An 18867-nucleotide genomic window follows, 5' to 3' on the forward strand; every position below is an offset into this window, starting at 1 on the left:
AGGTCTCACCGAGATTTGAACCCAAATCGCTGTGTTTAGACTCCAGAGTGCTAACCGTTAATCCATGAGACCGCACTTTACGACGCCGGAAATTGAACCCGGGCCTCCTGGGTGACAGCCAGATATCCTAGCCACTAGACCACGCCAGAGATCGCGACAAGGGAACGAGTGCTGGTACCGGTGTGTTTTCGCGGACAGTTTCGTCGTTGCCAGCTAATGCTGCATGAGGAAAAATAAAAAGAGAGGTCTCACCGAGATTTGAACTCGGATCGCTGGATTCAGTGTCCAGAGTGTTAACCGTTACACTATGATACCGCACTTTCCAACACCGGGAATGAAACCCGGGCCTTCTTGGTGAAAGCCAGATATCCTAGCCACTAGACCACGCCAGAGATCGCGACAAGGGAATGAGTGCTGGTACCAGTGTGTTTTCGCGGACCGTTTCGTCGTTACCAGCTAATGCTGCATGAGGAAAAATAAAAAGAGAGGTCTCACCGAGATTTGAACTCGGATCGCTGGATTCAGTGTCCAGAGTGCTAACCGTTACACTATGATACCGCACTTTCCAACACAGGGAATGAAACCCGGGCCTTCTTGGTGAAAGCCAGATATCCTAGCCACTAGACCATGCCAGAGATGGCGCCAAGGGAATGAGCGCTAGTACCGGTGTCTGTTCGCGGACAGTTTCGTCGTTGCCAGCTTTGCTGCATTAGCAAAAATAAAAAAGCAAGGTCTCACCAAGATTTGAACTGGGATCGCTGGATTCAGAGTCCAGAGTACTAACCACTACACCATGAGACCGCACATTCCGACGCCGGGAATCAAACCCAGGTCTTCTTGGTGAAAGCCAGATATCTTAGCCACTAGACTACGCTGAAGATGGCGACAAGAGAACGAGCGCTAGTACCGTTGTCTATTCGCGTACAGTTTCGCCGTTGCGAGCTTTTGTTGCATTAGCACTCGGTTCCCTGGATTCAGAGTCCAGAGTGCTAGCTGTTACACCATGAGACCGCACTTTCCAACACCGGGAATGAAACCCGGGCCTTCTTGGTGAAAGCCAGAAATCCTAGCAACTAGACAATGCAAGATGGCGCCAAGGATATGAGCGCAAGTACCGGCGTCAATTCCCGGACAGTTTCGCTGTTGCCAGCTTTTGTTGCATTAACAAAAATAAAAAGCAAGGTCTCACCGAGATTTGAACTCGGATCGCTGGATTCAAAGTCCAGAGTGCTAACCATTACACCAAGAGACCGCACTTTCTGACGCCGGGAATCGAACCCGGGCCTTCTGGGTGAAAGCCAGATATCCTAGCCACTAGACCACGCCAGAGATCGCGGCATGGGAATGAGTGCCGGTACCGGTGTGTTTTCGCGGACAGTTTCGTCTTTGGCACCTTTTGCTGCATTAGGAAAAATAAAAAGCAAGGTCTCACCGAGATTTGAACTCGGATCGCTGGCTTCAGAGTCCAGAGCGCAAACCTTTACAGCATGAGACCGCACTTTTCAACACCGGGAATGAAACCCGGGCCTTCTTGGTGAAAGCCAGATATTCTAGCCACTAGACCATGCCAGAGATGGCGCCAAGGGAATGATAGCTAGCACCGGTGTCTGTTCGCGGACAGTTTCGTCGTTGCCAGCTTTTGCTGCATTAGAAAAATAAAAAGCAAGGTCTCACCGAGATTTGAACTCGGATCGCTGGATTCAAAGTCCAGAGTGCTAACCATTACACCATGAGACCGCACTTTCCGACGCCGGGAATCAAACCCGGGCCTTCTGGGTGAAAGCCAGATATCCTAGCCACTAGACCACGCCGGAGATGGCGACAAGATAACAAGCGCTAGTACTGGTGTCTATTCGCGCACAGTTTCCCCGTTGCCAGCTTTTGTTGCATTAGCAAAAATAAAAAGGAAGGTCTCACCGAGATTTGAACTTGGTTCCCTGGATTCAGAGTCCAGAGTGCTAGCCTTTACACCATGAGACCGCACTTTCCAACACCGGGAATGAAACCCGGGCCTTCTTGGTGAAAGCCAGATATCCTAGCCACTTGACCACGCCAGAGATCGCGACAAGGGAATGAGTGCTGGTACCGGTGTGTTTTCGCGGACAGTTTCGTCGTTGCCAGCTAATGCTGCATGAGGAAAAATAAAAAGAGAGGTCTCACCGAGATTTGAACTCGGATCGCTGGATTCAGTGTCCAGAGTGTTAACCGTTACACTATGATACCGCACTTTCCAACACCGGGAATGAAACCCGGGCCTTCTTGGTGAAAGCCAGATATCCTAGCCACTAGACCACGCCAGAGATCGCGACAAGGGAATGAGTGCTGGTACCAGTGTGTTTTCGCGGACCGTTTCGTCGTTACCAGCTAATGCTGCATGAGGAAAAATAAAAAGAGAGGTCTCACCGAGATTTGAACTCGGATCGCTGGATTCAGTGTCCAGAGTGCTAACCGTTACACTATGATACCGCACTTTCCAACACAGGGAATGAAACTCGGGCCTTCTTGGTGAAAGCCAGATATCCTAGCCACTAGACCATGCCAGAGATGGCGCCAAGGGAATGAGCGCTAGTACCGGTGTCTGTTCGCGGACAGTTTCGTCGTTGCCAGCTTTGCTGCATTAGCAAAAATAAAAAAGCAAGGTCTCACCAAGATTTGAACTGGGATCGCTGGATTCAGAGTCCAGAGTACTAACCACTACACCATGAGACCGCACATTCCGACGCCGGGAATCAAACCCAGGTCTTCTTGGTGAAAGCCAGATATCTTAGCCACTAGACTACGCTGAAGATGGCGACAAGAGAACGAGCGCTAGTACCGTTGTCTATTCGCGTACAGTTTCGCCGTTGCGAGCTTTTGTTGCATTAGCAAAAATAAAAAGCAAGGTCTCACCGAGATTTGAACTTGGTTCCCTGGATTCAGAGTCCAGAGTGCTAACCATTACACCATGAGACCGCACTTTCTGACGCCGGGAATCGAACCCGGGCCTTCTGGGTGAAAGCCAGATAACCTGGCCACTAGACCACGCCAGAGATCGCGGCATGGGAATGAGTGCCGGTACCGGTGTGTTTTCGCGGACAGTTTCGTCTTTGGCACCTTTTGCTGCATTAGGAAAAATAAAAAGCAAGGTCTCACCGAGATTTGAACTCGGATCGCTGGCTTCAGAGTCCAGAGCGCAAACGTTTACAACATGAGACCGCACTTTTCAACACCGGGAATGAAACCCGGGCCTTCTTGGTGAAAGCCAGATATCCTAGCCACTAGACCATGCCAGAGATGGCGCCAAGGGAATGATAGCCAGCACCGGTGTCTGTTCGCGGACAGTTTCGTCGTTGCCAGCTTTTGCTGCATTAGAAAAATAAAAAGCAAGGTCTCACCGAGATTTGAACTCGGATCGCTGGATTCAAAGTCCAGAGTGCTATCCATTACACCATGAGACCGCACTTTCCGACGCCGGGAATCAAACCCGGGCCTTCTGGTCGAAAGCCAGATATCCTAGCCACTAGACGACGCCGGAGATGGCGACAAGATATCAAGCGCTAGTACTGGTGTCTATTCGCGCACAGTTTCCCCGTTGCCAGCTTTTGTTGCATTAGCAAAAATAAAAAGCAAGGTCTCACCGAGATTTGAACTTGGTTCCCTGGATTCAGAGTCCAGAGTGCTAGCTGTTACACCATGAGACCGCACTTTGCAACACCGGGAATGAAACCCGGGCCTTCTTGGTGAAAGCCAGATATCCTAGCCACTAGACAATGCAAGATGGCGCCAAGGGAATGAGCGCTAGTACCGGTGTCTGTTCGCGGACAGTTTCGTCGTTGCCAGCTTTGCTGCTTCAGCAAAAATAAAAAGCAAGGTCTCACCGAGATTTGAACTCGGATCGCTGGATTCAAAGTCCAGAGTGCTAACCATTACACCATGAGACCGCACTTTTCAACGCCGAGAATTGAACCCGGGCCTTCTGGGTGAAAGCCAGATATCCTAGCCACTAGACCACGCCAGAGATCGCGACATGGGAATGAGTGCTGGTAACAGTGTGTTTTCGCGGACAGATTCGTCGTTGCCAGCTAATGCTGCATTAGGAAAAATAAAAAGCAAGGTCTCACCGAGATTTCAACTCGGGTCGCTGAATTCAGAGTCCAGAGTGCTAACCGTTACACCATGATACCGCACTTTCCAACACAGGGAATGAAACCCGGGCCTTCGTGGTGAAAGCCAGATATCCTAGCCACTAGACAATGCCAGAGATGGCACCAAGGGAATGAGCGCTAGTACCGGTGTCTGTTCGCGGACAGTTTCGTCGTTGCCAGCTTTTGCTGCATTAGCAAAAAAAGCAAGGTCTCACCGAGATTTGAACTCGGTTCCCTAAATTCAGAGTCCAGAGTGCTAGCTGTTACACCATGAGACCACACTTTCCAACACCGAGAATGAAACCCGGGCCTTCTTGGTGAAAGCCAGATATCCTAGCTACTAGACAATGCAAGATGGCGCCAAGGGAATGAGCGCTAGTACCGGTGTCTGTTCGCGGACAATTTCGTCGTTGCCAGCTTTGCTGCATTAGCAAAAATAAAAAGCATGGTATCACCGAGATTTGAACTCAGATCGCTGGATTCAAAGTTAAGAGTGCTAATCATTACACCATGAGACCACACTTTCTGACGCCGAGAATCGAACCCGGGCCTTCTTAGTGAAAGCCAGATATCCTAGCCACTAGACCACGCCGGAGATGGCTCAAGGCAGCGAGTATCGGTACCACGGTCTATTCATTGAGAGTTTCGTCGTTGCCCGCTTTTGCTGCATTAGCAAAAATAAAAAGCAAGGTCTCACCAAGATTTGAACTCAGATCGCTGGATGCAGAGCGCAGAGTGCTAACCATTACACCTATAGACCACACTTTCCGACGCCGGCGATTGAACCGGGGCTTTCTTGGTGAAAGCTAGATATCCTACCCACTAGACCACGCCGGAGATGGCTCGTGGGAGCGAGCATCGGTACCGCGGTCTATTCTTGGACAGCGTCGTCGTTGCCAGCTTTTGCTGCATTAGGAAAAATAAAAAGCAAGGTCTCACCGAGATTTGAACCCGAATTGCTGTATTTAGACTCCAGAGTGCTAACCGTTAATCCATGAGACCGCACTTTACGACGCCGAAAATTGAACCCGGGCCTCATGGGTGACAGCCAGATATCCTAGCCACTAGACCATGCCGGAGATGGCGACAAGAAAACGAGGGCTGGTACCGATGTCTATTCGCGGACAGCGTCGTCGTTGCCAGCCTTGGCTGCATTAGCAAAAATAAAAAGCAAGGTCTCACCGAGATTTGAACTTAATTCCCTGGATTCAGAGTCCAGAGTGCTTGCTGTTACACCAGGAGACCGAAATTTCCAACACCGGGAATGAAACCCGGGCCTTCTTGGTGAAAGCCAGATATCCTAGCCACTTGACCACGCCAGAGATCGCGACAAGGGAATGAGTGCTTGTACCGGTGTGTTTTCGCGGACAGTTTCGTCGTTGCCAGCTAATGCTGCATGAGGAAAAATAAAAAGAGAGGTCTCACCGAGATTTGAACTCGGATCGCTGGATTCAGTGTCCAGAGTGCTAACCGTTACACTTTGATACCGCACTTTCCAACACAGAGAATGAAACCCGGGCCTTCTTGGTGAAAGCCAGATATCCTAGCCCCTAGACCATGCCAGAGATGGCGCCAAGGGAATGAGCGCTAGTACCGGTGTCTGTTCGCGGACAGTTTCATCGTTGCCAGCTTTTGCTGCATTAGCAAAAATAAAAAGCAAGGTCTCACCGAGATTTGAACTCGGTTCCCTGGATTCAGAGTCCAGATTGCTAGCTGTTACACCATGAGACCGCACTTTCCAACAGCGAGAATAAAACCCGGGCCTTCTTGGTGAAAGCCAGATATCCTAGCCACTAGACAATGCAAGATGGCGCCAAGGGAATGAGCGCTAGTACCGGTGTCTGTTCGCGGACAGTTTCGTCGTTGCCAGCTTTGCTGCATTAGCAAAAATAAAAAGCAAGGTCTCACCGAAATTTGAACTCGGATCGCTGGATTCAAAGTCCAGAGTGCTAACCATTACACCATGAGACCGCACTTTCCGTCGCCGGGAATCGAACCCGGGCCTTCTGGGTGAAATCCAGATATCCTAGCCACTAGACCACGCCGGAGATGGTGACAAGAGAACAAGCGCTAGTACTGGTGTCTATTCGCGCACAGGTTCGCTGTTGCCAGCTTTTGTTGCATTAACAAAAATAAAAAGCAAGGTCTCACCGACATTTGAACTCGGATCGCTGGATTCAAAGTCCAGAGTGCTAACCATTACACCATGAGACCGCACTTTCCGACGCCGGGAATCGAACCCGGGCCTTCTGGGTGAAAGCCAGATATTCTAGCCACTAGACCTCGCCAGAGATCGCGGCATTGGATTGAGTGCCGGTACCGTGTGTTTTCGCAGACAGTTTCGTCTTTGGCACCTTTTGCTGCATTAGGAAAAATAAAAAGCAAGGTCTCACCGAGATTTGAAGTCGGATCGCTGGCTTCAGAGTCCAGAGCGCAAACCTTTACACCAGAGACCGCACTTTTCAACACCGGGAATGAAACCCGGGCCTTCTTGGTGAAAGCCAGATATCCTAGCCACTAGACAATGCAAGATGGCGCCAAGGGAATGAGCGCTAGTACCGGTGTCTGTTCGCGGACAGTTTCCTCGTTGCCAGCTTTTGCTGCATTAGGAAAAATAAAAAGCAAGGTCTCACCGAGATTTGAACCCAAATCGCTGTGTTTAGACTCCAGAGTGCTAACCGTTAATCCATGAGACCGCACTTTACGACGCCGGAAATTGAACCCGGGCCTCCTGGGTGACAGCCAGATATCCTAGCCACTAGACCATGCCAGAGATGGCGACAAGAAAACGAGCGCTGGTACCGATGTCTATTCGCGGACAGCGTCGTCGTTGCCAGCCTTGGCTGCATTAGCAAAAATAAAAAGCAAGGTCTCACTGAGATTTGAACTCGGTTCCCTGGATTCAGAGTCCAGCGTGCTTGCTGTTACACCATGAGACCGCACTTTCCAACACCGGGAATGAAACCCGGGCCTTCTTGGTGAAAGCCAGATATCCTAGCCACTAGACCACGCCAGAGATCGCGACAAGGGAACGAGTGCTGGTACCGGTGTGTTTTCGCGGACAGTTTCGTCGTTGCCAGCTAATGCTGCATGAGGAAAAATAAAAAGAGAGGTCTCACCGAGATTTGAACTCGGATCGCTGGATTCAGTGTCCAGAGTGTTAACCGTTACACTATGATACCGCACTTTCCAACACCGGGAATGAAACCCGGGCCTTCTTGGTGAAAGCCAGATATCCTAGCCACTAGACCACGCCAGAGATCGCGACAAGGGAATGAGTGCTGGTACCAGTGTGTTTTCGCGGACCGTTTCGTCGTTACCAGCTAATGCTGCATGAGGAAAAATAAAAAGAGAGGTCTCACCGAGATTTGAACTCGGATCGCTGGATTCAGTGTCCAGAGTGCTAACCGTTACACTATGATACCGCACTTTCCAACACAGGGAATGAAACCCGGGCCTTCTTGGTGAAAGCCAGATATCCTAGCCACTAGACCATGCCAGAGATGGCGCCAAGGGAATGAGCGCTAGTACCGGTGTCTGTTCGCGGACAGTTTCGTCGTTGCCAGCTTTGCTGCATTAGCAAAAATAAAAAAGCAAGGTCTCACCAAGATTTGAACTGGGATCGCTGGATTCAGAGTCCAGAGTACTAACCACTACACCATGAGACCGCACATTCCGACGCCGGGAATCAAACCCAGGTCTTCTTGGTGAAAGCCAGATATCTTAGCCACTAGACTACGCTGAAGATGGCGACAAGAGAACGAGCGCTAGTACCGTTGTCTATTCGCGTACAGTTTCGCCGTTGCGAGCTTTTGTTGCATTAGCACTCGGTTCCCTGGATTCAGAGTCCAGAGTGCTAGCTGTTACACCGTGAGACCGCACTTTCCTACACCGGGAATGAAACCCGGGCCTTCTTGGTGAAAGCCAGATATCCTAGCAACTAGACAATGCAAGATGGCGCCAAGGATATGAGCGCAAGTACCGGCGGCGTCAATTCCCGGACAGTTTCGCTGTTGCCAGCTTTTGTTGCATTAACAAAAATAAAAAGCAAGGTCTCACCGAGATTTGAACTCGGATCGCTGGATTCAAAGTCCAGAGTGCTAACCATTACACCAAGAGACCGCACTTTCTGACGCCGGGAATCGAACCCGGGCCTTCTGGGTGAAAGCCAGATATCCTAGCCACTAGACCACGCCAGAGATCGCGGCATGGGAATGAGTGCCGGTACCGGTGTGTTTTCGTGGACAGTTTCGTCTTTGGCACCTTTTGCTGCATTAGGAAAAATAAAAAGCAAGGTCTCACCGAGATTTGAACTCGGATCGCTGGCTTCAGAGTCCAGAGCGCAAACCTTTACAACATGAGACCGCACTTTTCAACACCGGGATTGAAACCCGGGCCTTCTTGGTGAAAGCCAGATATTCTAGCCACTAGACCATGCCAGAGATGGCGCCAAGGGAATGATAGCTAGCACCGGTGTCTGTTCGCGGACAGTTTCGTCGTTGCCAGCTTTTGCTGCATTAGAAAAATAAAAAGCAAGGTCTCACCGAGATTTGAACTCGGATCGCTGGATTCAAAGTCCAGAGTGCTAACCATTACACCATGAGACCGCACTTTCCGACGCCGGGAATCAAACCCGGGCCTTCTGGGTGAAAGCCAGATATCCTAGCCACTAGACCACGCCGGAGATGGCGACAAGATAACAAGCGCTAGTACTGGTGTCTATTCGCGCACAGTTTCCTCGTTGCCAGCTTTTGCTGCATTAGGAAAAATAAAAAGCAAGGTCTCACTGAGATTTGAACCCAAATCGCTGTGTTTAGACTCCAGAGTTCTAACCGTTAATCCATGAGACCGCACTTTACGACGCCGGAAATTGAACCCGGGCCTCCTGGGTGACAGCCAGATATCCTAGCCACTAGACCATGCCGGAGATGGCGACAAGAAAACGAGCGCTGGTACCGATGTCTATTCGCGGACAGCGTCGTCGTTGCCAGCTAATGCTGCATAAGGAAAAATAAAAAGAGAGGTCTCACCGAGATTTGAACTCGGATTGCTGGATTCAGTGTCCAGAGTGTTAACCGTTACACTATGATACCGCACTTTCCAACACCGGGAATGAAACCCGGGCCTTCTTGGTGAAAGCCAGATATCCTAGCCACTAGACCACGCCAGAGATCGCGACAAGGGAACGAGTGCTGGTACCGGTGTGTTTTCGCGGACAGTTTCGTCGTTGCCAGCTAATGCTGCATGAGGAAAAATAAAAAGAGAGGTCTCACCGAGATTTGAACTCGGATCGCTGGATTCAGTGTCCAGAGTGTTAACCGTTACACTATGATACCGCACTTTCCAACACCGGGAATGAAACCCGGGCCTTCTTGGTGAAAGCCAGATATCCTAGCCACTAGACCACGCCAGAGATCGCGACAAGGGAATGAGTGCTGGTACCAGTGTGTTTTCGCGGACCGTTTCGTCGTTACCAGCTAATGCTGCATGAGGAAAAATAAAAAGAGAGGTCTCACCGAGATTTGAACTCGGATCGCTGGCTTCAGAGTCCAGAGCGCAAACCTTACAACATGAGACCGCACTTTTCAACACCGGGAATGAAACCCGGGCCTTCTTGGTGAAAGCCAGATATTCTAGCCACTAGACCATGCCAGAGATGGCGCCAAGGGAATGATAGCTAGCACCGGTGTCTGTTCGCGGACAGTTTCGTCGTTGCCAGCTTTTGCTGCATTAGAAAAATAAAAAGCAAGGTCTCACCGAGATTTGAACTCGGATCGCTGGATTCAAAGTCCAGAGTGCTAACCATTACACCATGAGACCGCACTTTCCGACGCCGGGAATCAAACCCGGGCCTTCTGGGTGAAAGCCAGATATCCTAGCCACTAGACCACGCCGGAGATGGCGACAAGATAACAAGCGCTAGTACTGGTGTCTATTCGCGCACAGTTTCCCCGTTGCCAGCTTTTAATGCATTAGCAAAAATAAAAAGCAAGGTCTCACCGAGATTTGAACTTGGTTCCCTGGATTCAGAGTCCAGAGTGCTAGCCTTTACACCATGAGACCGCACTTTGCAACACCGGGAATGAAACCCGGGCCTTCTTGGTGAAAGCCAGATATCCTAGCCACTAGACAATGCAAGATGGCGCCAAGGGAATGAGCGCTAGTACCGGTGTCTGTTCGCGGACAGTTTCGTCGTTGCCAGCTTTGCTGCTTCAGCAGAAATAAAAAGCAAGGTCTCACCGAGATTTGAACTCGGATCGCTGGATTCAAAGTCCAGAGTGCTAATCATTACACCATGAGACCGCACTTTTCAACGCCGAGAATCGAACCCGGGCCTTCTGGGTGAAAGCCAGATATCCTAGCCACTAGACCACGCCAGAGATCGCGACATGGGAATGAGTGCTGGTAACAGTGTGTTTTCGCGGACAGATTCGTCGTTGCCAGCTAATGCTGCATTAGGAAAAATAAAAAGCAAGGTGTCACCGAGATTTCAACTCGGGTCGCTGAATTCAGAGTCCAGAGTGCTAACCGTTACACCATGATACCGCACTTTCCAACACAGGGAATGAAACCCGGGCTTTCGTGGTGAAAGCCAGATATCCTAGCCACTAGACAATGCCAGAGATGGCACCAAGGGAATGAGCGCTAGTACCGGTGTCTGTTTACGGACAGTTTCGTCGTTGCCAGCTTTTGCTGCATTAGCAAAAAAAAAGCAAGGTCTCACCGAGATTTGAACTCGGTTCCCAAAATTCAGAGTCCAGAGTGCTAGCTGTTACACCATGAGACCACACTTTCCAACACCGAGAATGAAACCCGGGCCTTCTTGGTGAAAGCCAGATATCCTAGCTACTAGACAATGCAAGATGGCGCCAAGGGAATGAGCGCTAGTACCGGTGTCTGCTCGCGGACAATTTCGTCGTTGCCAGCTTTGCTGCATTAGCAAAAATAAAAAGCATGGTATCACCGAGATTTGAACTCAGATCGCTGGATTCAAAGTTAAGAGTGCTAATCATTACACCAGGAGACCGCACTTTCTGACGCCGAGAATCGAACCCGGGCCTTCTTAGTGAAAGCCAGATATCCTAGCCACTAGACCACGCCGGAGATGGCTCAAGGCAGCGAGTATCGGTACCACGGTCTATTCATTGAGAGTTTCGTCGTTGCCCGCTTTTGCTGCATTAGCAAAAATAAAAAGCAAGGTCTCACCAAGATTTGAACTCAGATCGCTGGATGCAGAGTGCAGAGTGCTAACCATTACACCTATAGACCACACTTTCCGACGCCGGGGATTGAACCGGGGCTTTCTTGGTGAAAGCTAGATATCCTACCCACTAGACCACGCCGGAGATGGCTCGTGGGAGCGAGCATCGGTACCGCGGTCTATTCTTGGACAGCGTCGTCGTTGCCAGCTTTTGCTGCATTAGGAAAAATAAAGAGCAAGGTCTCACCGAGATTTGATTCCGAATTGCTGTATTTAGAATCCAGAGTGCTAACCGTTAATCCATGAGACCGCACTTTACGACGCCGAAAATTGAACCCGGGCCTCATGGGTGACAGCCAGATATCCTAGCCACTAGACCATGCGGGAGATGGCGACAAGAAAACGAGGGCTGGTACCGATGTCTATTCGCGGACTGCGTCGTCGTTGCCAGCCTTGGCTGCATTAGCAAAAATAAAAAGCAAGGTCTCACCGAGATTTGAACTTGGTTCCCTGGATTCAGAGTCCAGAGTGCTTGCTGTTACACCATGAGACCGCACTTTCCAACACCGGGAATGAAACCCGGGCCTTCTTGGTGAAAGCCAGATATCCTAGCCACTTGACCACGCCAGAGATCGCGACAAGGGAATGAGTGCTGGTACCGGTGTGTTTTCGCGGACAGTTTCGTCGTTGCCAGCTAATGCTGCATGAGGAAAAATAAAAAGAGAGGTCTCACCGAGATTTGAACTCGGATCGCTGGATTCAGTGTCCAGAGTGCTAACCGTTACACTATGATACCGCACTTTCCAACACAGGGAATGAAACCCGGGCCTTCTTGGTGAAAGCCAGATATCCTAGCCCCTAGACCATGCCAGAGATGGCGCCAAGGGAATGAGCGCTAGTACCGGTGTCTGTTCGCGGACAGTTTCGTCGTTGCCAGCTTTGCTGCATTAGCAAAAATAAAAAGCAAGGTCTCACCGAGATTTGAACTCGGATCGCTGGATTCAAAGTCCAGAGTGCTAACCATTACACCATGAGACCGCACTTTCCGTCTCCGGGAAGCGAACCCGGGCCTTCTGGGTGAAATCCAGATATCCTAGCCACTAGACCACGCCGGAGATGGCGACAAGAGAACAAGCGCTAGTACTGGTGTCTATTCGCGCACAGTTTCGCTGTTGCCAGCTTTTGTTGCATTGACAAAAATAAAAAGCAAGGTCTCACCGACATTTGAACTGGGATCGCTGGATTCAAAGTCCAGAGTGCTAACCATTACACCATGAGACCGCACTTTCCGACGCCGGGAATCGAACCCGGGCCTTCTGGGTGAAAGCCAGATATTCTAGCCACTAGACCACGCCAGAGATCGCGGCATTGGAATGAGTGCCGGTACCGGTGTGTTTTCGCGGACAGTTTCGTCTTTGGCACCTTTTGCTGCATTAGGAAAAATAAAAAGCAAGGTCTCACCGAGATTTGAAGTCGGATCGCTGGCTTCAAAGTCCAGAGCGCAAACCTTTACACCAGAGACCGCACTTTTCAACACCGGGAAGGAAACCCGGGCCTTCTTGGTGAAAGCCAGATATCCTAGCCACTAGACCATGGCAGAGATGGCGCCAAGGGAATGATAGCTAGCACCGGTGTCTGTTCGCGGACAGTTTCGTCGTTGCCAGCTTTTGCTGCATTAGAAAAATAAAAAGCAAGGTCTCACCGAGATTTGAACTCGTATCGCTGGATTCAAAGTCCAGAGTGCTAACCATTACACCATGAGACCGCACTTTTCGACGCCGAGTATCAAACCCGGGCCTTCTTTGTGAAATCCAAGTATCGTAGCCACTAGATGCCGGAAATAGCTCAAGGCAGCGAGCATCGGTACCGCGGTCTATTCGTTGACAGTTTAGTCGTTGCCAGCTTTTGCTGCATTAGCAAAAATAAAAAGCAAGTTCTCACCGAGATTTGAACTCGTATCGCTAGATTCAGAGTCCAGAGTGCTAACCGTCACACCATGAGACCGCACTTTCTGACGCTGGGTATTGAACCCGGGCCTTCTGGGTGAAAGCCAGATATCCTAGCCACTAGACCACGTCAGAGATCGCGACATGGGAATGAGTGCTGGTACCAGTGTGTTTTCGCGGACAGTTTCGTCGTTGCCAGCTAATGCTGCATTAGGAAAAATAAAAAGCAAGGTCTCACCGAGATTTGAACTCGTGTCGCTGGATTCAGAGTCCAAAGTGCTAACCGTTACACCATGATACCGCACTTTCCAACACAGGGAATGAAACCCGGGCCTTCTTGGTGAAAGCCAGATATCCTAGCCACTAGACAATGCAAGATGGCGCCAAGGGAATGAGCGCTAGTACCGGTGTCTGTTCGCGGACAGTTTCGTCGTTGCCAGCTTTGCTGCATTAGCAAAAATAAAAAGCAAGGTCTCACCGAGATTTGAACTGAGATCACTGGATGCAGAGTGCAGAGTGCTAACCATTAAACCCATAGACCACACTTTCCGACGCCGGGGATCGAACCCGAGCCTTCTGGGTGAAAGCCAGATATACTAGCCACTAGACCACGCCGGAGATGGCTCGAGGGAGCGAGCATCGGTACCGCTGTCTATTCGTGGACAGCGTTATCGTTAGCAGCTTTTGCTGCATTAGGAAAAATAAAAAGCAGGGTCTCACTGAGATTTGAACCCGAATCGCTGTATTTAGACTTCAGAGTGCTAACCGTTAATCAATGAGACCACACTTTCCGACGCCGAAAATTGAACCCGGGCTTTCTGGGTGACAGCCAGATATCCTAGCCACTAGACCATGCCGGAGATGGCGAAAAGAAAACGAGCGCTGGTACCGATGTCTATTCGCGGAAAGCGTCGTCGTTGCCAACTTTTGCTGCATTCGCAAAAATAAAAAAGCAAGGTCTCACCAAGATTTGAACTCGAATCGCAGGATTGAGAGTCCAGAATGCTAACCATTACACCATGAGACCGCACATTCCGACGCAAGGAATCGAACCCGGGCCTTCTTGGTGATAGCCAGATATCCTAGCCACTAGACCACGCCGAAGATGGCACAAGGCAGCGAGCATCGGTACCGCGGTCTATTCGTTGACAGTTTCGTCGTTGCCAGCTTTGCTGCATTAGAAAAAAATAAAAAGCAAGGTCTCACCGAGATTTGAACTCAGGTCGCTGGATTCAAAGTCCAGAGTGCTAACCATTACACCATGAGACCGCACTTTCCGACGCCGAGAATCGAACCCGGGCCTTCTTTGTGAAAGCCAGATATGCTAGCCACTAGACCATGCCGGAGATGGCGAGAAGAAAACGAGCGCTGGTACCGATGTCTATTCGCGGACAGCGTCGTCGTTGCCAGCTATTGCTGCATTAGCAAAAATAAAAAAAGCAAGGTCTCACTGAGATTTGAACTCGGATCGCTGGATTCAGAGTCCAGAGTGCTAACCATTACACCATAAGACCGCACATTCTGACGCCGGGAATCGAACCCGGGCCTTCTTGGTGAAAGCCATATATTCTAGCCACTAGACCACGCCGAAAATGGCTCAAGGCAGCGAGCATCGGTACCGCGGTCTATTCGTTGACAGTTTCGTCGTTGCCAGCTTTTGCTGCATTAGCAAAGATAAAAAAGCAAGATCTCACCGAGAATTAAACTCGGATCGCTGGATTCAGAGTCCAGAGTGCTAAACGTTACACCATGAGACCGCCTTTTCCGACGCTGGGAATCGAACCCGGGCCTTCTGGGTGAAAGCCAGATATCCTAGCCAGTAGACCACGCCGGAGATGGCTCGAGGGAGCGAGCATCGGTACCGCGGTCTATTCGTGGACAGCGTCGTCGTTGCCAGCTTTTGCTGCATTAGGAAAAATAAAAAGCAAGGTCTCACCGAGATTTGAACCCGAATCGCTGTATTTAGACTCCAGAGTCTAACCGTTAATCCATGAGACCGCACTTTCTGACGCGGGGAACCAAACCCGGGCCTTCTGGGTGAAAGCCAGAAATTGTAACCACTAGACCACGCCGGAGATGGCGACAAGAGAACGAGCGCTAGTACCGGTGTCTATCCGCGCAAAGTTTCGCCGTTGCCAGCTTTTGTTGCATTAGCAAAAATAAAAAGCAAGGTCTCACCAAGATTTGAAGTCGGTTCCCTGGTTTCAGAGTCCAGAGTGCTTGCTGTTACACCATGAGACCGCACTTTCCAACACCGGGAATGAAACCCGGGCCTTCTTGGTGAAAGCCAGATATCCTAGCCACTAGAAAATGCAAGATGGCGCCAAGGGAATGAGCGCAGGCACCGGTGTCTGTTCGCGGACAGTTTCGTAATTGCCAGTTTTGCTGCATTAGCAAAAATAAAAAGCAAGGCTCAACGAGATTTGAACTCAGATCGCTGGATTCAAAGTCCAGAGTGCTAACCATTACACCATTAGACTGCACTTTCCGACGCCGAGAATCGAACCCGGGCCTTCTTTGTGAAAGCCAGATATCCTAGCCACTAGACCACGCCGGAGATGGCTCGAGGGAGCGAGCATCGGCACCGCGGTCCATTCTTGGACAGCGCCGTCGTCCAGCTTTTGCTGCATTAGGAAAAATAAAAAGCAAGGTCTCACAGAGATTTTAACCCAAATCGCTGTAATTTGACTCCAGGGTGCTAACCGTTAATCCATGAGACCGCACTTTACGACGCCGAAAAATGAACCCGGGCCTTTTGGGTGACAGCCAGATATCCTAGCCACTAGACCATGCCGGAGATGGCGACAAGACAACGAACGCTGGTACCGATGTCTATTCGCGGACAGTTTCGTCGTTGCCAGCCAATGCTGCATGAGGAAAAATAAAAAGAGAGGTCTCACCGAGATTTGAACTCGGATTGCTGGATTCAGTGTCCAGAGTGCTAACCGTTACACCATGAGACCTGACTTTCCTACGCCGGGAATTGAACCCGGGCCTTCTGGGTGAAAGCCAGAAATCCGGACCACTAGACCACGCCCGAGATGACGGCAACAGAACCAGCGCTGGTACCGGTGTCTATTCGTGGACAGTTACGTCGTTGCCAGCTTTCGCTGCATTAGCAAAAATAAAAATCAAGGTCTCGCCGAGATTTGAACTCAGATCGCTGGATGCAGAGTGCAGAGTGCTAACCATTACACTAATAGACCACACTTTCCGACGCCGGGGATTGAATCCGGGCTTTCTTGGTGAAAGCCAGATATCCTATCCACTAGACCTTGCCGGAGATGGCTCGAGGGAGCGAGCATCGGTACCGCGGTCTTTTCTTGGACAGCGTCGTCGTTGCCAGCTTTTACTGCATTAGGAAAAATAAAAAGCAAGGTCTCACTGAGATCTGAACCCGAATCGCTGTATTTTGACTCCAGAGTGCTAACCGTTAATCCATGAGACCGCACTTTACGACGCCGAAAATTGAACCCGGGCCTTCTGGGTGAAAGCCAGATATCCTAGCCACAAGACCACGCCAGAGATCGCGACATGGGAATGAGTGCTGGTAACAGTGTGTTTTCGCGGACAGATTCGTCGTTGCCAGCTAATGCTGCATTAGGAAAAATAAAAAGCAAGGTCTCACCGAGATTTGAACTCGGGTCGCTGAATTCAGAGTCCAGAGTGCCAACCTTTACACCATGATACCGCACTTTCCAACACAGGGAATGAAACCCGGGCCTTCGTGGTGAAAGCCAGATATCCTAGCCACTAGACCATGCCAGAGATGGCACCAAGGGAATGAGCGCTAGTACCGGTGTCTGTTCGCGGACAGTTTCGTCGTTGCCAGCTTTTGCTGCATTAGCAAAAATAAAAAGCGAGGTCTCACCGAGATTTGAACTCGGTTCCCTAAATTCAGAGTCCAGAGTGCTAGCTGTTACACCATGAGACCACACTTTCCAACACCGAGAATGAAACCCGGGCCTTCTTGGTGAAAGCCAGATATCCTAGCCACTAGACAATGCAAGATGGCGCCAAGGGAATGAGCGCTAGTACCGGTGTCTGTTCGCGGACAATTTCGTCGTTGCCAGCTTTGCTGCATTAGCAAAAATAAAAAGCAAGGTATCACCGAGATTTGAACTCAGATCGCTGGATTCAAAGTTAAGAGTGCTAATCATTACACCATGAGACCGCACTTTCTGACGCCGAGAATCAAACCCGGGCCTTCTTAGTGAAAGCCAGATATCCTAGCCACTAGACCACGCCAGAGATGGCTCAAGGCAGCGAGTATCGGTACCGCGGTCTATTCATTGAGAGTTTCGTCATTGCCCGCTTTTGCTGCATTAGCAAAAATAAAAAGCAAGGTCTCACCAAGATTTGAACTCAGATCGCTGGATGCAGAGTGCAGAGTGCTAATCATTACACCTATAGACCACACTTTCCGACGCCGGGGATTGAACCGGGGCTTTCTTGGTGAAAGCTAGATATTTTACCCACTAGACCACGCCGGAGATGGCTCGAGGGAGCGAGCATCGGTACCGCGGTCTATTCTTGGACAGCGTCGTCGTTGCCAGCTTTAACTGCATAAGAAAAATGAAAAGCAAGGTCTCACCGAGATTTGAACCCGAATCGCTGTATTTAGACTCCAGAGTGCTAACCGTTAATCCATGAGACCGCACTTTACGACGCCGAAAATTGAACCCGGGCCTCCTGGGTGACAGCCAGATATCCTAGCCACTAGACCATGCCGCAGATGGCGACAAGAAAACGAGCGCTGGTACCGATGTCTATTCGCGGACAGCGTCGTCGTTGCCAGCCTTGGCTGCATTAGCAAAAATAAAAAGCAAGGTCTCACCGAGATTTGAACTCGGTTCTCTGGATTCAGAGTCCAGAGTGCTTGCTGTTACACCATGAGACCGCACTTTCTGACGCTGGGTATTGAATCCGGGCCTTCTGGGTGAAAGCCAGATATCCTAGCCACTAGACCACGCCAGAGATCGCGACATGGGAATGAGTGCTGGAACCAGTGTGTTTTCGCGGACAGCGTCGTCGTTGCCAGCCTTGGCTGCATTAGCAAAAATAAAAAGCAAGGTCTCACCGAGATTTGAACTCGGTTCCCTGGATTCAGAGTCCAGAGTGCTAGCTGTTACACCATGAGACCGCACTTTGCAACACCGGGAATAAAACCCGGGCCTTCTTGGTGAAAGCCAGATATCCTAGCCACTAGACAATGCAAGATGGCGCCAAGGGAATGAGCGCTAGTACCGGTGTCTGTTCGTGGACAGTTTCGTCGTTGCGAGCTTTGCTGCATTAGCCAAAATAAAAAGCAAGGCCTCACCGAGATTTGAACTCAGATCGCTGGATTCAGAGTCCAGAGTACTAACCATTACACCATGACACCGCACATTCCGACACCGGGAATCAAACCCGGGTCTTCTTGGTGAAAGCCAGATATCCTAGCCACTAGACTACGCTGAAGATGGCGACAAGAGAACGAGCGCTAGTACCGGTGTCTATTCGCGCACAGTTTCGCCGTTGCGAGCTTTTGTTGCATTAGCACTCGGTTCCCTGGATTCAGAGTCCAGAGTGCTAGCTGTTACACCATGAGACCGCA

General features: G+C 50.3%; 36 non-coding genes across 36 annotated transcripts; all 36 read right to left on the bottom strand.

The window, feature by feature from the left end:
- Positions 1-729: 729 nt before the first annotated feature.
- Positions 730-801, bottom strand: TRNAQ-CUG (transfer RNA glutamine (anticodon CUG)). The gene has a single exon. It is a non-coding gene; the product is annotated as a tRNA-Gln (tRNA).
- Positions 802-1180: 379 nt separating this feature from the next.
- TRNAQ-UUG (transfer RNA glutamine (anticodon UUG)) lies at positions 1181-1252 on the bottom strand. Its single transcript has one exon. It is a non-coding gene; the product is annotated as a tRNA-Gln (tRNA).
- A 5-nt stretch (positions 1253-1257) lies between these two features.
- TRNAE-UUC (transfer RNA glutamic acid (anticodon UUC)) lies at positions 1258-1329 on the bottom strand. The gene has a single exon. It is a non-coding gene; the product is annotated as a tRNA-Glu (tRNA).
- A 336-nt stretch (positions 1330-1665) lies between these two features.
- On the bottom strand, positions 1666-1737 carry TRNAQ-UUG (transfer RNA glutamine (anticodon UUG)). Its single transcript has one exon. It is a non-coding gene; the product is annotated as a tRNA-Gln (tRNA).
- A 5-nt stretch (positions 1738-1742) lies between these two features.
- Positions 1743-1814, bottom strand: TRNAE-UUC (transfer RNA glutamic acid (anticodon UUC)). The gene has a single exon. It is a non-coding gene; the product is annotated as a tRNA-Glu (tRNA).
- An 823-nt stretch (positions 1815-2637) lies between these two features.
- TRNAQ-CUG (transfer RNA glutamine (anticodon CUG)) lies at positions 2638-2709 on the bottom strand. Its single transcript has one exon. It is a non-coding gene; the product is annotated as a tRNA-Gln (tRNA).
- Positions 2710-2880: 171 nt separating this feature from the next.
- On the bottom strand, positions 2881-2952 carry TRNAQ-CUG (transfer RNA glutamine (anticodon CUG)). Its single transcript has one exon. It is a non-coding gene; the product is annotated as a tRNA-Gln (tRNA).
- Positions 2953-2957: 5 nt separating this feature from the next.
- TRNAE-UUC (transfer RNA glutamic acid (anticodon UUC)) lies at positions 2958-3029 on the bottom strand. Its single transcript has one exon. It is a non-coding gene; the product is annotated as a tRNA-Glu (tRNA).
- Positions 3030-3365: 336 nt separating this feature from the next.
- On the bottom strand, positions 3366-3437 carry TRNAQ-UUG (transfer RNA glutamine (anticodon UUG)). Its single transcript has one exon. It is a non-coding gene; the product is annotated as a tRNA-Gln (tRNA).
- Positions 3438-3442: 5 nt separating this feature from the next.
- Positions 3443-3514, bottom strand: TRNAE-UUC (transfer RNA glutamic acid (anticodon UUC)). The gene has a single exon. It is a non-coding gene; the product is annotated as a tRNA-Glu (tRNA).
- A 334-nt stretch (positions 3515-3848) lies between these two features.
- TRNAQ-UUG (transfer RNA glutamine (anticodon UUG)) lies at positions 3849-3920 on the bottom strand. Its single transcript has one exon. It is a non-coding gene; the product is annotated as a tRNA-Gln (tRNA).
- Positions 3921-3925: 5 nt separating this feature from the next.
- Positions 3926-3997, bottom strand: TRNAE-UUC (transfer RNA glutamic acid (anticodon UUC)). The gene has a single exon. It is a non-coding gene; the product is annotated as a tRNA-Glu (tRNA).
- Positions 3998-6023: 2026 nt separating this feature from the next.
- Positions 6024-6095, bottom strand: TRNAQ-UUG (transfer RNA glutamine (anticodon UUG)). The gene has a single exon. It is a non-coding gene; the product is annotated as a tRNA-Gln (tRNA).
- A 5-nt stretch (positions 6096-6100) lies between these two features.
- Positions 6101-6172, bottom strand: TRNAE-UUC (transfer RNA glutamic acid (anticodon UUC)). Its single transcript has one exon. It is a non-coding gene; the product is annotated as a tRNA-Glu (tRNA).
- A 94-nt stretch (positions 6173-6266) lies between these two features.
- TRNAQ-UUG (transfer RNA glutamine (anticodon UUG)) lies at positions 6267-6338 on the bottom strand. The gene has a single exon. It is a non-coding gene; the product is annotated as a tRNA-Gln (tRNA).
- A 5-nt stretch (positions 6339-6343) lies between these two features.
- Positions 6344-6415, bottom strand: TRNAE-UUC (transfer RNA glutamic acid (anticodon UUC)). The gene has a single exon. It is a non-coding gene; the product is annotated as a tRNA-Glu (tRNA).
- Positions 6416-7720: 1305 nt separating this feature from the next.
- On the bottom strand, positions 7721-7792 carry TRNAQ-CUG (transfer RNA glutamine (anticodon CUG)). The gene has a single exon. It is a non-coding gene; the product is annotated as a tRNA-Gln (tRNA).
- Positions 7793-8174: 382 nt separating this feature from the next.
- TRNAQ-UUG (transfer RNA glutamine (anticodon UUG)) lies at positions 8175-8246 on the bottom strand. Its single transcript has one exon. It is a non-coding gene; the product is annotated as a tRNA-Gln (tRNA).
- A 5-nt stretch (positions 8247-8251) lies between these two features.
- TRNAE-UUC (transfer RNA glutamic acid (anticodon UUC)) lies at positions 8252-8323 on the bottom strand. The gene has a single exon. It is a non-coding gene; the product is annotated as a tRNA-Glu (tRNA).
- Positions 8324-8659: 336 nt separating this feature from the next.
- Positions 8660-8731, bottom strand: TRNAQ-UUG (transfer RNA glutamine (anticodon UUG)). The gene has a single exon. It is a non-coding gene; the product is annotated as a tRNA-Gln (tRNA).
- Positions 8732-8736: 5 nt separating this feature from the next.
- On the bottom strand, positions 8737-8808 carry TRNAE-UUC (transfer RNA glutamic acid (anticodon UUC)). Its single transcript has one exon. It is a non-coding gene; the product is annotated as a tRNA-Glu (tRNA).
- Positions 8809-9872: 1064 nt separating this feature from the next.
- On the bottom strand, positions 9873-9944 carry TRNAQ-UUG (transfer RNA glutamine (anticodon UUG)). The gene has a single exon. It is a non-coding gene; the product is annotated as a tRNA-Gln (tRNA).
- Positions 9945-9949: 5 nt separating this feature from the next.
- TRNAE-UUC (transfer RNA glutamic acid (anticodon UUC)) lies at positions 9950-10021 on the bottom strand. The gene has a single exon. It is a non-coding gene; the product is annotated as a tRNA-Glu (tRNA).
- Positions 10022-10355: 334 nt separating this feature from the next.
- Positions 10356-10427, bottom strand: TRNAQ-UUG (transfer RNA glutamine (anticodon UUG)). Its single transcript has one exon. It is a non-coding gene; the product is annotated as a tRNA-Gln (tRNA).
- Positions 10428-10432: 5 nt separating this feature from the next.
- Positions 10433-10504, bottom strand: TRNAE-UUC (transfer RNA glutamic acid (anticodon UUC)). Its single transcript has one exon. It is a non-coding gene; the product is annotated as a tRNA-Glu (tRNA).
- A 1787-nt stretch (positions 10505-12291) lies between these two features.
- Positions 12292-12363, bottom strand: TRNAQ-UUG (transfer RNA glutamine (anticodon UUG)). The gene has a single exon. It is a non-coding gene; the product is annotated as a tRNA-Gln (tRNA).
- A 248-nt stretch (positions 12364-12611) lies between these two features.
- TRNAE-UUC (transfer RNA glutamic acid (anticodon UUC)) lies at positions 12612-12683 on the bottom strand. The gene has a single exon. It is a non-coding gene; the product is annotated as a tRNA-Glu (tRNA).
- Positions 12684-13018: 335 nt separating this feature from the next.
- On the bottom strand, positions 13019-13090 carry TRNAQ-UUG (transfer RNA glutamine (anticodon UUG)). The gene has a single exon. It is a non-coding gene; the product is annotated as a tRNA-Gln (tRNA).
- Positions 13091-13334: 244 nt separating this feature from the next.
- On the bottom strand, positions 13335-13406 carry TRNAE-UUC (transfer RNA glutamic acid (anticodon UUC)). Its single transcript has one exon. It is a non-coding gene; the product is annotated as a tRNA-Glu (tRNA).
- A 411-nt stretch (positions 13407-13817) lies between these two features.
- On the bottom strand, positions 13818-13889 carry TRNAE-UUC (transfer RNA glutamic acid (anticodon UUC)). The gene has a single exon. It is a non-coding gene; the product is annotated as a tRNA-Glu (tRNA).
- Positions 13890-14468: 579 nt separating this feature from the next.
- Positions 14469-14540, bottom strand: TRNAQ-UUG (transfer RNA glutamine (anticodon UUG)). Its single transcript has one exon. It is a non-coding gene; the product is annotated as a tRNA-Gln (tRNA).
- A 173-nt stretch (positions 14541-14713) lies between these two features.
- On the bottom strand, positions 14714-14785 carry TRNAQ-CUG (transfer RNA glutamine (anticodon CUG)). The gene has a single exon. It is a non-coding gene; the product is annotated as a tRNA-Gln (tRNA).
- Positions 14786-15033: 248 nt separating this feature from the next.
- On the bottom strand, positions 15034-15105 carry TRNAE-UUC (transfer RNA glutamic acid (anticodon UUC)). Its single transcript has one exon. It is a non-coding gene; the product is annotated as a tRNA-Glu (tRNA).
- A 1057-nt stretch (positions 15106-16162) lies between these two features.
- Positions 16163-16234, bottom strand: TRNAQ-CUG (transfer RNA glutamine (anticodon CUG)). Its single transcript has one exon. It is a non-coding gene; the product is annotated as a tRNA-Gln (tRNA).
- A 5-nt stretch (positions 16235-16239) lies between these two features.
- TRNAE-UUC (transfer RNA glutamic acid (anticodon UUC)) lies at positions 16240-16311 on the bottom strand. Its single transcript has one exon. It is a non-coding gene; the product is annotated as a tRNA-Glu (tRNA).
- A 1788-nt stretch (positions 16312-18099) lies between these two features.
- On the bottom strand, positions 18100-18171 carry TRNAQ-CUG (transfer RNA glutamine (anticodon CUG)). Its single transcript has one exon. It is a non-coding gene; the product is annotated as a tRNA-Gln (tRNA).
- Between the last annotated feature and the right edge of the window lie 696 nt (positions 18172-18867).

This window comes from Rhipicephalus microplus, chromosome 3 (genome assembly GCF_043290135.1).
Source record: "Rhipicephalus microplus isolate Deutch F79 chromosome 3, USDA_Rmic, whole genome shotgun sequence".
Taxonomy (NCBI): domain Eukaryota; kingdom Metazoa; phylum Arthropoda; class Arachnida; order Ixodida; family Ixodidae; genus Rhipicephalus; species Rhipicephalus microplus.